Raw genomic sequence first — 13,621 nt, 5'->3', positions numbered from 1 at the left:
AAGAACAAAAAAAGAGGGGAGAATTGTTTGATGGAGAAAATAGAGAAAGCATGGAATACGTGAAGCAGGTTCAAAGAGACTACCAGGAAACTAAAAACTCTATCAAAAACTGGCATAACAGCTTGAAAGAAACTAAGGACAGACTATCTGAACTGGAGGGCAGATTTGTAATATGGGAGCATGAAATGAAAATCTTCTTAAAAATAACAAAGAAACAAACAGCAATAATACAAAGACTAGAAGATGATAAGAGGATCTATAACTTAAGAATTAAGAACATAAAAGAAGAAGTAGGGACACAAACAAATGAACTACAAAAGCTACTCACAGAAATAATCCAGGAGAATTTTCCTAATTTAGCAAAAGGTAAAGATACTCAGTTTTATGAAGGATACAGGACCCCAGCCACCTACAACCCAAACAGAGCTACACCCAGGCATATAATAATTAAAATTCCAGAAATCCAATACAAGAACAGAATATTAAAAGCCATCAGAGACAAGAAACAGATCACTTACAAGGGAACACCCATCAGAATTACAGCAGATTTCTCGGCACAAACCATCAAATCATGAAGAGCATGGGGGGAAATAATTCAAGCTTTGAAAGATAATAATCTCCAGCCAAGATTGATATATCCTGCACAACTGTCCCTGGAAATTGATGGAAAAACAAGGGGGTTCCAGGATAAAGAGGAACTGGAGGAATATGCAACCACCAATTCAACTCTACAGAGAATACTACAGGATATTCTAAAAAAGAAAAATACAAAGAATCCAGAAATAGTGGCAGAGAGGCCACAATGAATGGAGCAGAAAACAAAATGAAGAAGACAAACTGACAACTAATGACAGAAAAAGAGCTCCACAGAAATGAGACAGAGAAGGTTGGATGATAGGAACAGCTATTTTGGAGAAAATGACGTCTTTTAGGTAATACTGATTTAGTATCATCTTGTTTTGAAATCTCATCAAGCTTTTGTTCTTCTGTCTCCATTTGTCTAAACAGGTTGTATCTTATTGGATTTTATTATATATGATAGTATAAGCAAAAACTTTTATAGACAAGGAGATTATACAGAAACCATTTTTCATTTTCTGTTAGGTGATTCTAAATACCCTGTAATACTGTCATTCTCTTAAATGGTTTTACATTGTTTTGATATATTTGATGCTACAGTATATGAAGTTATACTCAAAGATTTCAAGGAAAGAGACAACATGGTAACTACTTTTAGTTCGGGATTATCTTGTGGTGAAACACTATTTTGCTTAAATGGTTATGTTTTGATCTGTGCAATTTTGCTGTTATGCCCTCTTTTATCTCAATCTCCACTTCATTATTTACTTTTTTACTTTTTTATCCTTTTAATTAGGGAAAAATAAATTTAAAAATAGCAGGATATATTATAGTAACCCACTTTGAATTTCCATTATCTTGATTTAAAGCCCTGTATTGCTGTCACCATCTTGTTTTGACTGATGTCCCTCTATTCTGTTTTGCTTGATAGTACTGGGTTCGAAAGTTTAGGCAACAGCTGTGAAGATAGTGGGATTCATTATGACGCCCATTCTCGTTGACTATTATCTACTTTTGAAGACCTATAATGTCTCCAATATTTTAGTTTTGTCAGTTTTGTTCTTTACTGTTTTGTTCAATTTTATTATAACTGATGATATAGGCAATTCTATTAGAGATAGTGGGAGGCATTATGGTAACCATTGTTGATCACCTTGTATTATGCTTCTACATTACCTATTATGTCCACCCTTTTGATTTGATTGACTCTGTTCTGTTATGTCACATTTGGTTCTACTCCCTTCCAAAAAAGTAATAAGAACTGTGGGAGCAACAAAACCCAAAATGTGTAATTGTCATTGTACAAAAGAGAGGGAAAGAAAGTGCTCTAAATGATATAACTGCATGTATATATAAGTGTATAAGATAGATAATGATATCACTGAGTTTTGTTGGATCATTGAACAGAACTGTTTGCAGTCTCACTGTTGGAATGTCCACTTTACAAGCTTTAATTTTGTGACTTGAACAATTATTTCTAAGATGACAATATGTAATCCATTAACTAGTGATTTCCTACTGTTTATTTTTTTCTGTAAATCTGTATAACTTGTACCCTTTCTCTGCTTTTTTCTTTTTCTCCTTAAATAAAATTTAAAAAAATAACAAGAAAATATGAAAAATAAATCCAACACCTCGTACATGATGCGAAGACCACCCTAAGATTAATAAGAGTTAGTGAAAAATCAGAAGTTAGTGCAAATAGCCTAAAAAATCTGCTTACTGAAATAATAACAGACAACTTTCCAAATAAGGAGAAAGATTTTAACACAGAGATGAGTGAAGCATATAAATTTCAAATTGCCAAAATCAAAAAATAAGTTCCCCATGACACAACATAATCAATATCCTGGAAATCCATTGCAAGAACAGAATCTTAGGGGCTGAGAAGTTAGCTCAGTGGCATAAATGCCTGCCTTGCAAGCAGGCAGTCGTGAGTTCGATCCCCAATACCGATTTAAAAAAAAACAAAGAACAGAATCTTAAAAGCAGTTAGAAAAAATCAGTTAATCACTTATACAGGTAAAACTATTGTTTCAGCAGACTTCTCAAGACAAACCTTAAAGATAAGGATAGTTTGAAATGAAGTGTTTTCAAGCCCTAAGAGAAAACAGTGTCTAACACAGATTGACACATCCTGCAAAACTTGTGGTGAAAGAAGCTGTTTACATTATAAAGGGTACCTACAGAAATTTATGACTACCAAACCAGTACACCAAAAATCTCTAAAGAATATTTTAGAAACAAAAAATGAAACTAACAATGACAAAATGTCTAATAGAGAGCCAGGGATATAGCTCAGTAGCACAAGCACCTGACTGGTAATCACAAGATCATGAGTTCAATTCCAGGTACCAAAAATAAATGTCTAATTGAATGAATATACCAAGTAGAGTAAGCAATTAAGTATAAAGGAAAAAATAAATCAGCAACAGAAAAATAAGGCAATGACATGTATAAACCAGTATCTATCAGAAACAACTCACCAATCAAAAGACATAGATTCGTAAAAATGTATGAAGAAACAAGATCCAACAGTACACTATGCACAAGAAACATATTTAATCCAAAAAAATTAAAGTATGGAAAACAGTATTTCATGGAACAGGAAGCTAAAAAAAAGCAGATGTAACTGTTCTATATTGAGATAAAGTGTACTTCAAACACAATTGATTAGAAGTGGCAAAACCAAGCCTCTATGAGTCAGTGCCACTCACAGACTACAGCGGGAGAGAACTAGGCCCTACAGGGAAGAGATCCCTGCCCAGAAACCATAAAATTTTGATTGTTTTGGTGAAGGAGTTGAGTTTTTATTTTCTTTTGTTTTGCTTCTGTTAACTCTGATGTCATGGACAGCTATTTAAAAGATAGCTAGACATGTTACAGAAACGATTATGTATTTACTACTGGCTTATTTTGAAGTCCTTTATTGCATTCATTGTTTTGTTTTTATTGTTTCTATTCTATTTGGTTCTGTTTCATTTTTAATACATCTGAAAGTATTTGCAGCTATTTGGAACGTAACAAAGGCATTGTGGTAATTATTGTTGATTTCATAAAGTTTGGAAGTCTCATATCACTTATTCTGGTTTATTTTGATTGATTTTGTTCTGTTTTTATTTTCCTTGTTGTTTTCCTCTTCAAAATAAAAGTGAAAAAAAAGAAGTGGCAAAGAAGATCACTATACATTTTTAAAATTAAGTTTATTGGTACAATTTAGACATACACAATGATCGCATTCATCATAGAGAATTTGTATCTGTACATGATATATTTTGATTCCTCTTTTTTCTAATCCCCTCTCCTCCCTTTAACTCCTCCTCCTCTCCCTATTTATGAAGACTTCTTTCCATTTTATCTATTTTGTTATTTTTTCCTTCCTTCTTTTCCTTCTTCCCCTTCCCTAGTTCCTCTTTCCTTTTAAAATTTTTCCCCCATTTCACAATTTACTGTGTATTTTGGCCCTTATTTGTTCTCTCAGTAAATAAATGTGACAATGCACATGAGTTTGATTTATTTCACTTAAGAATATGATATTAAATTACATTTACCTAAGTTTATCATTTTTATGGCTGAGTAGTACTTCATTGTATAAAAATTTTTCCTAAATTGATGGGCATTTATTTGGGGTTTTTTTCCAAGATTCGGCTATTGTAAACATGGGTGAGCACTTATTGCTGTGATGTGAGGTTTTCAGTTCTTCCAGAAAGATGCCCAGAAAACAAATAGCTGGATCAAAATGTACCCGCAATCCTAGTTTTCTGATCAATCTAATCTCCACACTGATTTCCACAGTGGTTATGCCAGTCTACGCTCCCACCAACAGTGGAGAAGGGCTCCTTTCCCTCAGAGCTCCTCTAGCATTTGTTATTGGTTGATTTCTTGATGATAGACATTCTTTGTGGAGTGAGATTTAATCTCAGCATTATTTTAATTTTCACCTCTTGAATAACCAGTATTATTGAACATTTTTCATACATTTATTTGTTGTTTGTGTTTCTTCATCTGAGAAGTGTGTGTTCATCTCAGATGCTCATTTTTGGCCAAAGTCTTTAAATTTGGGAGGATCTGATTTTTTCAGTTCTCTATATGTTCTAGACATAAGTCCTTTGAGAGACAACTGGCTAAAATTTTTTCCACTCTGTGGGTTTTCTTTTTATTCTGTTGGTGTTTCTTTTGCTGTGCAGAAGCTTTTTGGTAGAATGAGATCCCAGTTATTAATTCTTTGTATTATTTCTCATGTGGTTGGGGTTTTGTTCATGAAATCTTTGCCTACATTAATTTTTTTTTTATCGGTACTGGGGATTGAACTCACAACCACCTGCTTGCAAGGCAGGTGCTTATGCCGCTGAGCTAAATTCCCAGCCCTGCCTACATTATTTCTTCAACAGTTCTCTCCCATAAGATTGTTTCTGCTTTAATATTTAGATGTTTTTTTATTTCTATTTTAGGTTAGTTTAGTGATAAACATGGGTCTAGTTTTAGTCTTTGACGTACAGAAAGCCAATTTTTTTCAACACCATTTGTTACAGAGGCTATATTTCGTCCAGGAAAAGTGTTTGGTTCTTGTCAAAACTAAAGTGGCTGAGTGTGTTTGGAGTTGTTACTTTATCTTCTAATCTGTTGCATTGATCCTTGGATGTGTTTTTTTTGTCAGTACTGTTTTAATAACAGTAGCTTTGCAGTATAATTTCAAGTCCAGGATTGTGATGCTTCCTACTTTGCCTTTGTTGCTGAGAATTGTTTTGGCTATTCTAAGGTCTCTTCTGATTCCAGATGAATTATAGGAATTTCTCAGTTCTGTGAGGCATGATAGTGGTATTTTGTTTGGAATTGCATTAAATCTGCATAACAATTTTCACTATGTTGGTTCTTCCTATCCATGAGCAAGGGCTAGCTTTCCATTTTCTGATATCCTCCTTGATCTCCTTTTTCAGAATACTATAATTTTCAATGTGTGGATTTTTTAGTGCCTTTTTTAGGTTGATGCCTAGGTATTTCAATTTTTTGGATGCTGCTGTGAAAGATACTATTTCCCTAATTTCTCTCTCAGTGAATTTGTTGTTTATGTACATATGCTTATTTTTGAGAGCTGATTTTGTATCCAGCTACACTACTGAATTTATGCAAATGGAGTTTTGGTGGCGTTTTGGAGGCCTTCTAATGTGGAGTGTCATGTCATCTTCAAATAATGATAATTTAATTTTGAATTTTCCTATCCTTATTTCTTTTATTTCTTTTGCTTGTCTACTTGCTCTGGCTGATGTTTCCAGAACTATATTGAATATGAGTGATGATATTGCATAGCTTTCCCTGGTGCCTGATTTTAATGTGAAACCTTTCAGCGTTTGACCATTTAATATCATGTTGGTTATTGGTTTGTCATAGATGGCTTTTATCAGATAGAGGCAAAGGCCATCAATCTCAATTTTTGTAGGGTTTTCATCATGAATAAAAAGTGTCAGACTTTGTCAAGTGCCTTTTCTGCGTCTATTGAGATCTTCCTGTGATTTTTGTCTTTAGTGCTGTTAATATGGTGTATTACAGTTGTTGGTTTGTGTATGTTGAGCCACCCCTGAATCCCTGGGATCAATCTTACTTAGTCTTGGTGTATAATCTTGATGATTTGCTATATTCTGTTTGCCAGTATCTTATTAAGGATTTTTGCATCTATGTTTATTAGAGAAATTAGTCTGTAGTTTTCTTTTTTGATTGAGTCCTTCTCTGGTTTTGGTATCAGGGCAGTACTTGCTCCCAGGAATGATTTTGGAAGTAATGCTTCTCTTTCAATTGCATTAAAGAGTTTCAGCATTTATGGCATTAGATCTTCTATAAATTTTTTCTAGAATTCAACAGTGAATCCTTCAGGATCTGAGTTTTCTTTGTTGTTAAGTTTTTAATTACATTTTCAATTTCATTGACTGATATCAAATTAGAGTCTTTGTATCTTCTTGATTCAGTTTTGGCAATTCATATGCATGTAGGTAGGAATCTGTTCATTTCTTCTGTGTTTTCCATCTAATCAGAATGCAGTTTCTTGAAGTAGGTATTGATGAGCTCTTGATTTCCACTGTTTACATTGTGATTTCACTCTTTTTATTTTTAATTGCTTGAATTAGAGTCTTTTCTTTCCTTCTTGTGATAAGGTTGACTAAGGTTTATCTTTCAAAGAAGCACTCTTTGATTCATTGATTATTTGTATTGCTTTCTTAGTCTCAATTGAAATAATTTCTGTTCTTAACTTTATAATTTCTTCTCTTTATAAGGTTTTCATTTGATTTGTTCTCCTTTTTCTAGAAGTTTGAGGCTCGCTATTGTTTGTTTGAGCTTGTTCTGTTTTCCTGATGTGAGAATTCACAGCTATAAATTTCCCTCATAGGACAACTAACTTTGCATTCTGTAAGTTCTGGTATACTGTATCAGCATTATTATTCAATTATAGATATTGTTTAATCTCTTTTTTATTTTAAAAAGGATAAAACTGAGGAAAATAAAACAGAATAAAACAAATCAAAATAAACCAATATAAGTGATACAGGGCTTCAAAACTTTATGAAATCAACAATAGTTGCCATGACTTTTGTTGTCTTCAAAAATGGCTGCAGAGGTGCTGGGGATTTAGCTCAGCGGCATAAGTGCCTGCCTTGCAAGCAGGCAGTGGTGAGTTCGATCCCCGGTACCAATAAAAAAAAAAGAAAAAGACAAAAAAAGATGGCTGCAGATATCTTCAGACATAATAAAAATCAAACAGAACAAAATAGAACAGAAACAATAGAAACAAAACAATGAATGCAATAAAGGACTTCAAAAGAAGCCAATAGTAAATTCAAAATGGCTACCATAACATGTCTTTCGATCTTTTAAATAGCTGCTCATGCCACCAGATTTAATATAATCAAACAAAACAAATGAGAATAAAATGCAACCCAATGAAAACGATATGGTTTCCAGTCAGGTATCACTTCCTGGTGAAGCCTTGTTCTTTCCCCATACAGTCTGCAAATGGTGCAGACTCATGGAGAGAGGTTGGGTCTGGCTGTCCTAAACTCTGGCAGCAGCTCACATATGGTGCTGGTTTCCAGTCTATACTGTTTAATTTGTTCCTTAATTTCCCCTGTGACTCACTGGTCATTTGGGAGGGTGTTGTTTAATTTCCACATGCTTATGTAGTTTTCATAGCTTCTTTTGCTGTTGATCCCCATTTTCACTGCATTATGATGAGATATATGCATGGGATAATTTCAATTCCTCTGCATTTCCTTATGCATATTCTATGGGTTAATATGTGGTCTATTTTAGAGAACACCCATGTGCAGCTGAGAAGAATGTATATTCTGATGTGGGTGGAACACTCTGCAGACATCTACTAAGTCTATTTGCTTACAGATCTGGTTTAGATATGGTATTTCTTTGTTTTTGTCTAGTTGATCTATCTAATTGTTACAGTGGTATATTAAGGTCCCCCATTACAATTGTATTAGTGCTTGTTTGAATTTTCATGTCTGTTAATATTTTTTATGTAGTTGGGTGCACTAGTATTTGGTGCATACATATTTATGGTTGTTATCTCTTCTTTTTAGAGTTTTACCTTAACAATTATGTAGTTCCTTCTCTTTCCATTTTGATTAGTGTTGACTTGAAGTTTACATCATCTGAAAATAGAAGAGCTACCCTATTTTTTATGGGGTTGGAGTATTGTTACTTTTACTGTGGCATAAAGTATTATTTTCCATCCCTTGACTTTCAATCTATAAATTTCTTTTTGAGTTAAATGTGTTTCTTGTATGCAGTGTATAGTTGGATCTTGATTGATCCATTCTGCCAGCTATTTATTTTGATTGATGAATTGAGACAATTTACATTGATGGTTATAAATGATATATATTGGCTTATCTGTCTATTATTATTTTCCTTTTATTGGTTCCTGTCTTCTCCTGTTTAGTTGCTTGCCCTGCCTAGTGTCTTTGTTTCTATTGGTGTTCTTGTAATCATGTCTTTATTTTAGCTTTCTAATTTATCTTCAGAGCATTTTGGAGGGCTGGCTTGTAGTCATGAGTTTCTTCCATTGTTCTCTATTATGGAAATATCTAATTTCTCCACTGATTTTGAAAGATAGCTTTGCAGGGTACATCAATCTGGGTTAGAGGTTGTTTTCATTTAAGACTTCAAATACCTTCCTCCAAGTGCCCCTTGATTTGAGGATTTGTGTTGAGAAATCCACTGTGGGGGATTTACTTCTATTATGTCTTTGAAGGCCAATATTGTTTTCACTGTTTTGCTTTGTTCTGATTGTTTTGTTCTATTCAATATTCTCTTTTGATTGGTTTTATAGTGCTCTGTTTTTGGTTTGATTTTGCTCTACCTGATTGAATAAACAACTATTGTGAAGCTAACAAGATATACGATAGTACCTTTTATTGTTATCCTGGTATCCTGTTCTTAAATTCTGTACCAGTTTCACTTCATTGTCTAGATGGGCTTTGTTCTGTCTTGTTTTATTGTATTTTACTATCTTTAGAATTAAAAAGGAGAGTCTGGGAAGAGGGCAGAACAGCAAGCAACAAAGTAAAAAGCCACTCTGAGAGAAACAGCCCAGATTCTGGAGTATAGCATTCTTGGAGAAGAAAAGAAGGAAAGAAGTGGGTTCCCTCAACCCAGGAAGACACTAAAGTGAGAACTGAAGCCCACAGAGAGAATTAAAAAAAAAAAAAAAGAAAAACTTAAACAGAAGAAGGTGATAGCTGGTGGTGCTCTCACCAGAGCTGGTCCCACTGTACCAGAAGCTCTGTTGGAACCTGGAGATGCATGGGCACAGTGAAGCTGGTGGCTAGCCAGCCCAAAGGCCTTGGTGGGGAGACATGGTGGCAGAGAGGAGCAGCAGACCAGAGAACTGCACTGACTGGAAGTGAATGTGGGGGACTCAGTTCTCCTGCGGGAGTGGGCAAATGGCCGGGCACCATTTTGGAGTTGGGCAGGATAAACCTGAAGACAAAACTGCAGCCAGCTTCATTCAGCCACTCCTAGCACAGAGCAGATTGGTAAAAATTGCTTGGACTGAGCCCTGCCCCTGTGTGTGGTCCAATAGCCACTCCCAAGGTTTCCCTAAAGCTATCCCTAACCAACCCCAGCCATCCAGCGCCCACTAATGTGGTGAAGATTCCCTTTGGTTAACCAAGCTCAGAAGTGAGGCACCAGCCTTCTCTGCCCCTACTTACACTGCAGTAGCCACCAGAAGACTGGGGAAAGCAGCAAAAAGCAGAAATACCTAGCTAACACACTTCAGAGTAATTATAACCAATACAGGAAGTGCGGGGACCCCATTACCCACTTGTCTGGAAGAAACCAAGAACATGACAAGAGGAAAAAGCAAAAGGCAATTTCTGGCCTCCAACCCAAGCAGTACTGGTCCAAAAGGTGTACACACAGAAGAGATTGGGAGTCTCACACCTGCAGTTTTTGAAGCAACAGCAACTGAAATAAAGAAACAACTCCATGAGGCTATAAAGGAACTTAGAACAGAAATACTATTACAGGTAAAAGAAGATATGAGAAACATAATAAAAGAATTGCTAAGCATCTTTAAAGAAGACACAGGTGGAAGAACAGAGGAGCATAGAAAAAAGAGGGAAACCTTCAATGAAGACTATAAAAAAATTAGAATACATGAAACAGATTCAAAGTAGGAAATTAAAAATTCCATAAAAAGGTGGCAAAATTGCTTGAAAGAAACTAAGGACAAGTTTGCAGCTTGCAATCATGAAAGGAAGGATCTCTTGAAAATAGCAAGGAACCAGGAAGTAACAATACAAAGGCTAGAAGATGACAAGAGGATCTATAACTTAAGAATAAAAAATGTGAGTGAAGAAGCAGGAGTAAAAACAAATGAAATGCAAAGGCTATTTATAGAAATAATTAAAGAAAACTTCACAAGCATAGGAAAACAAAATGATATTCAGATAGATGAGGCACACAGAACTCCAGCCAATATAACCAAAATAGATCTACCCCCAGATATATAATAATCAAGATCCCATAAATTCAACACAAGAACAAGAATATTAAAAGCTGTCAGAGAAAAGAAACAGATCACCTATAAAGGAAAACCCATCAGAATAATGACAGACTTCTTGACACAAACCATCAAATCAAGAAGAGCTTGGAGTAAAGTATTCCAAGTCCTGAGAGAAAGTAACCTCCAACCCAGATTGATGTACTCTGAAAAATTGTCTTTCAAAATTAATGAAGAAATAAGACACTTCGATGACAAAGACGAACTGGGGGAGTTCATGACCACCAAACCAACCCTTCAAAAAATACTGAAGGACATTGTAGAGAGAGAAAAAAGACCACGGTTTCAGGAACAGTGGCAGAGGGGGCTCACTGAACAGGGAAGACAGTGGAATGAAGGGGGAAAGTAGATAACCAACGGCAGAAAAATAGCAAGGCAGAGAAAATTGGCTATAATCACTAATATGGATGGCCTCAATCACCAATAAAAAGAAACATAGGCAGAGTGGATCAGGAGATAGGGTCCATCAATATGCTCTATATAAGAAATACCATTAACTCAAAAGACGGTTCATAGACTGAAAGTCAAAGATGAAAAAACAATGCTCTATGTGACAAGGACCCAGAAAAAAGTGGAGGTAGCTTACCCATCAGCTGCAGATTGGTTAGAAAGCCATGACACTTTTATACAATGGAAAACTGCTCAGCTATAAAGAAGAAACCTTAGGCTCTTGTAGGTAAATGGATACAACTTGAGATCATGCTCAGGGTTAAAAAGTTTCAGAATCATTTAGGTGAATAACGGGCTGACTCCCTAATTTAAAAACTAAAGGAGTTAGTGGAATACAAAATGTACAATGCACCCTGTGGAAGTGAAAGGGGAGAAATTGTCTAAAAAGGAAAGGCAGTGGCTATTGTTAATCTTTTATCAGATTTGAAACCCATATTGTTTTCATTGCTCTGTTTAGTTTGGTTTTATTCTGTTCCAATTTGTCTACTTGTATTAGATTTGATGGCATGGACAGCTGTTCCAAAGATAGCAGAATATATTGTGGTAACCATTTTTTATTTCCTATTAACTTGATTTGAAGCCCTATATTGTTTTCACTGTCTCGTTTTGACTGATTTTACTTTTTTATTTTAAAGAGATTAAGACAAAAGAGGACATAACAAAGCAGATCAGATTAGAACAATGCAAGCAACACAACATTTTACCACAAGACAACCCATAATTAACAGTAACTACCATAATGTCTCTTTCTTTGAAATAGTTGAGCATAACTTCATATATGATAGTATCAAACATAACAAAACAGTATAAAACCATTCAAGAGAATGAAAGCATTACAGGGATTTCAGAACCAAATAACAGAAAACAAACAATGGCTACTATATTATCTCATTTTCCATAGAAAATTTGTTTATACTATCACACATAATAATATCCAATAAGATATAACATGATAGAACCAAAGGAAACAGAAGAACAAAAGCTGACTGATTTTATTTGATTCTGTTTTGTTTGATAGTATCAAGACTGAGGATATAGGCAACTACTTTGAAGACAATAAGATTCACTATGATACCCATTTTGGTTTGACTATTATCTTCTTTTGAAATCCTATGATGTCTCCAATTTTTTGTTTTTATTGGTTTTGTTCTGTATTGTTTTGCTCAATTTTATTATACCTGATATGGGCAATTCTTTTGAAGATGACAAGAGGCATTACGGTAATCATTGTTGATCATCTTGTATTTTGTTTTTAAGTCATGTACTATGTCCATCCTTTTTTTTAACTGACTATTTTTTTGTTATGTTTGGTTTTATTCTCTTTAAAATTAAAAACAATTTAAATTTTTTTTGAAAACAGAGACATCTGTTCTGATTCTTATAAACTTTCCTTTATAGGTGATTTATTTCTTTTCTCTAACCATTTTTAATATCCTGTTCTTGGCATTTCAAGAATCTTGATCACCATATGCCTTGATGTAGATTTATTTTGGTTATGGCTATTTGATTCTATATGCTTCACTTATTTGTATGTGAAATTCTTTATCCATGTTGGGGAAGTTTTATGCTATTATTTCTGTGAAGAGATATTTTATGGCATTTGCAGTATCTCTAGCTTTCTTAGTGACTCCAATCAATCTTACATTGTTTTTTGCTTCATCTTGAAACTGTTGAATTGATTTTTCATGGTCTTCTGCTCTCTAAGATATCTAAGGTATCTTTCTTCTCATGGTTGCTAGCCACAATCCTGTCTTCCAGACCTGATATTTTATCCTCACCTTCATTCAATCTGTTGCATATACTTTAGGTGGAATTTTTAATCTCATGGATTGCTATTTGGATCTGTTTCATGGATTCTATTTCTTTCTTATGTTGAGCATTTATGCTTTCTATTGTTTTCCTAAGCTCCTCTATTTTTGTTATCTGTGTCAACTTTAATGTCTTTTATTTTGATTGTCATTTTTTTTGCACCTTGGAGATCACTTTTTCTATAGTTTCTTCCATTTGCTTTTTCACTTCTGCTCTCATTTCAGAAAAGTCCAGTGGGTGACTTCCAATATCCTCTATCTCTCTATGCTCTGAACTTGTCTTGGGTGGGCTGGAGGTCTGGGGTTGCATTTTGCTTCTGTGTCTTGTCATTTTCTATTTTTTATTTATTTTATTTTATTGTCTTTGTGGATGCTTGCATATTTCTTGTGGTAGATAGCTATATCACTCATATTGAGGCTTCCCCAGGAAATGTTTGTTCCTCAGGGATGTCTTCTAGATGTAGGTGGTTCTTTGTCTTTGTGTCTGTCCCAAGAAACTACCTTCCCAATGTATTAAGGATAAGTGGTTATCTGTCTAGCCCAGCACTTTGTTCTTTGGTATTGGACTATAGTGATGATTAACACACTAAATAATCACAGTGGGTTTTTATACAAGAGAGGAACACTGACTTAAAAAGTATGACATCCTGGCTAAAGTAGTACATTTAACAACAGCAATAACATCTAGCACAGCCTAGCTACTGACAAAATGTGG

This window comes from Cavia porcellus, unplaced genomic scaffold (genome assembly GCF_034190915.1).
Source record: "Cavia porcellus strain 051 isolate PalLab524CR breed Dunkin Hartley unplaced genomic scaffold, mCavPor4.1 scaffold_31, whole genome shotgun sequence".
NCBI lineage: Eukaryota > Metazoa > Chordata > Mammalia > Rodentia > Caviidae > Cavia > Cavia porcellus.
Note: the sequence above shows the minus strand (reverse complement) of the source record.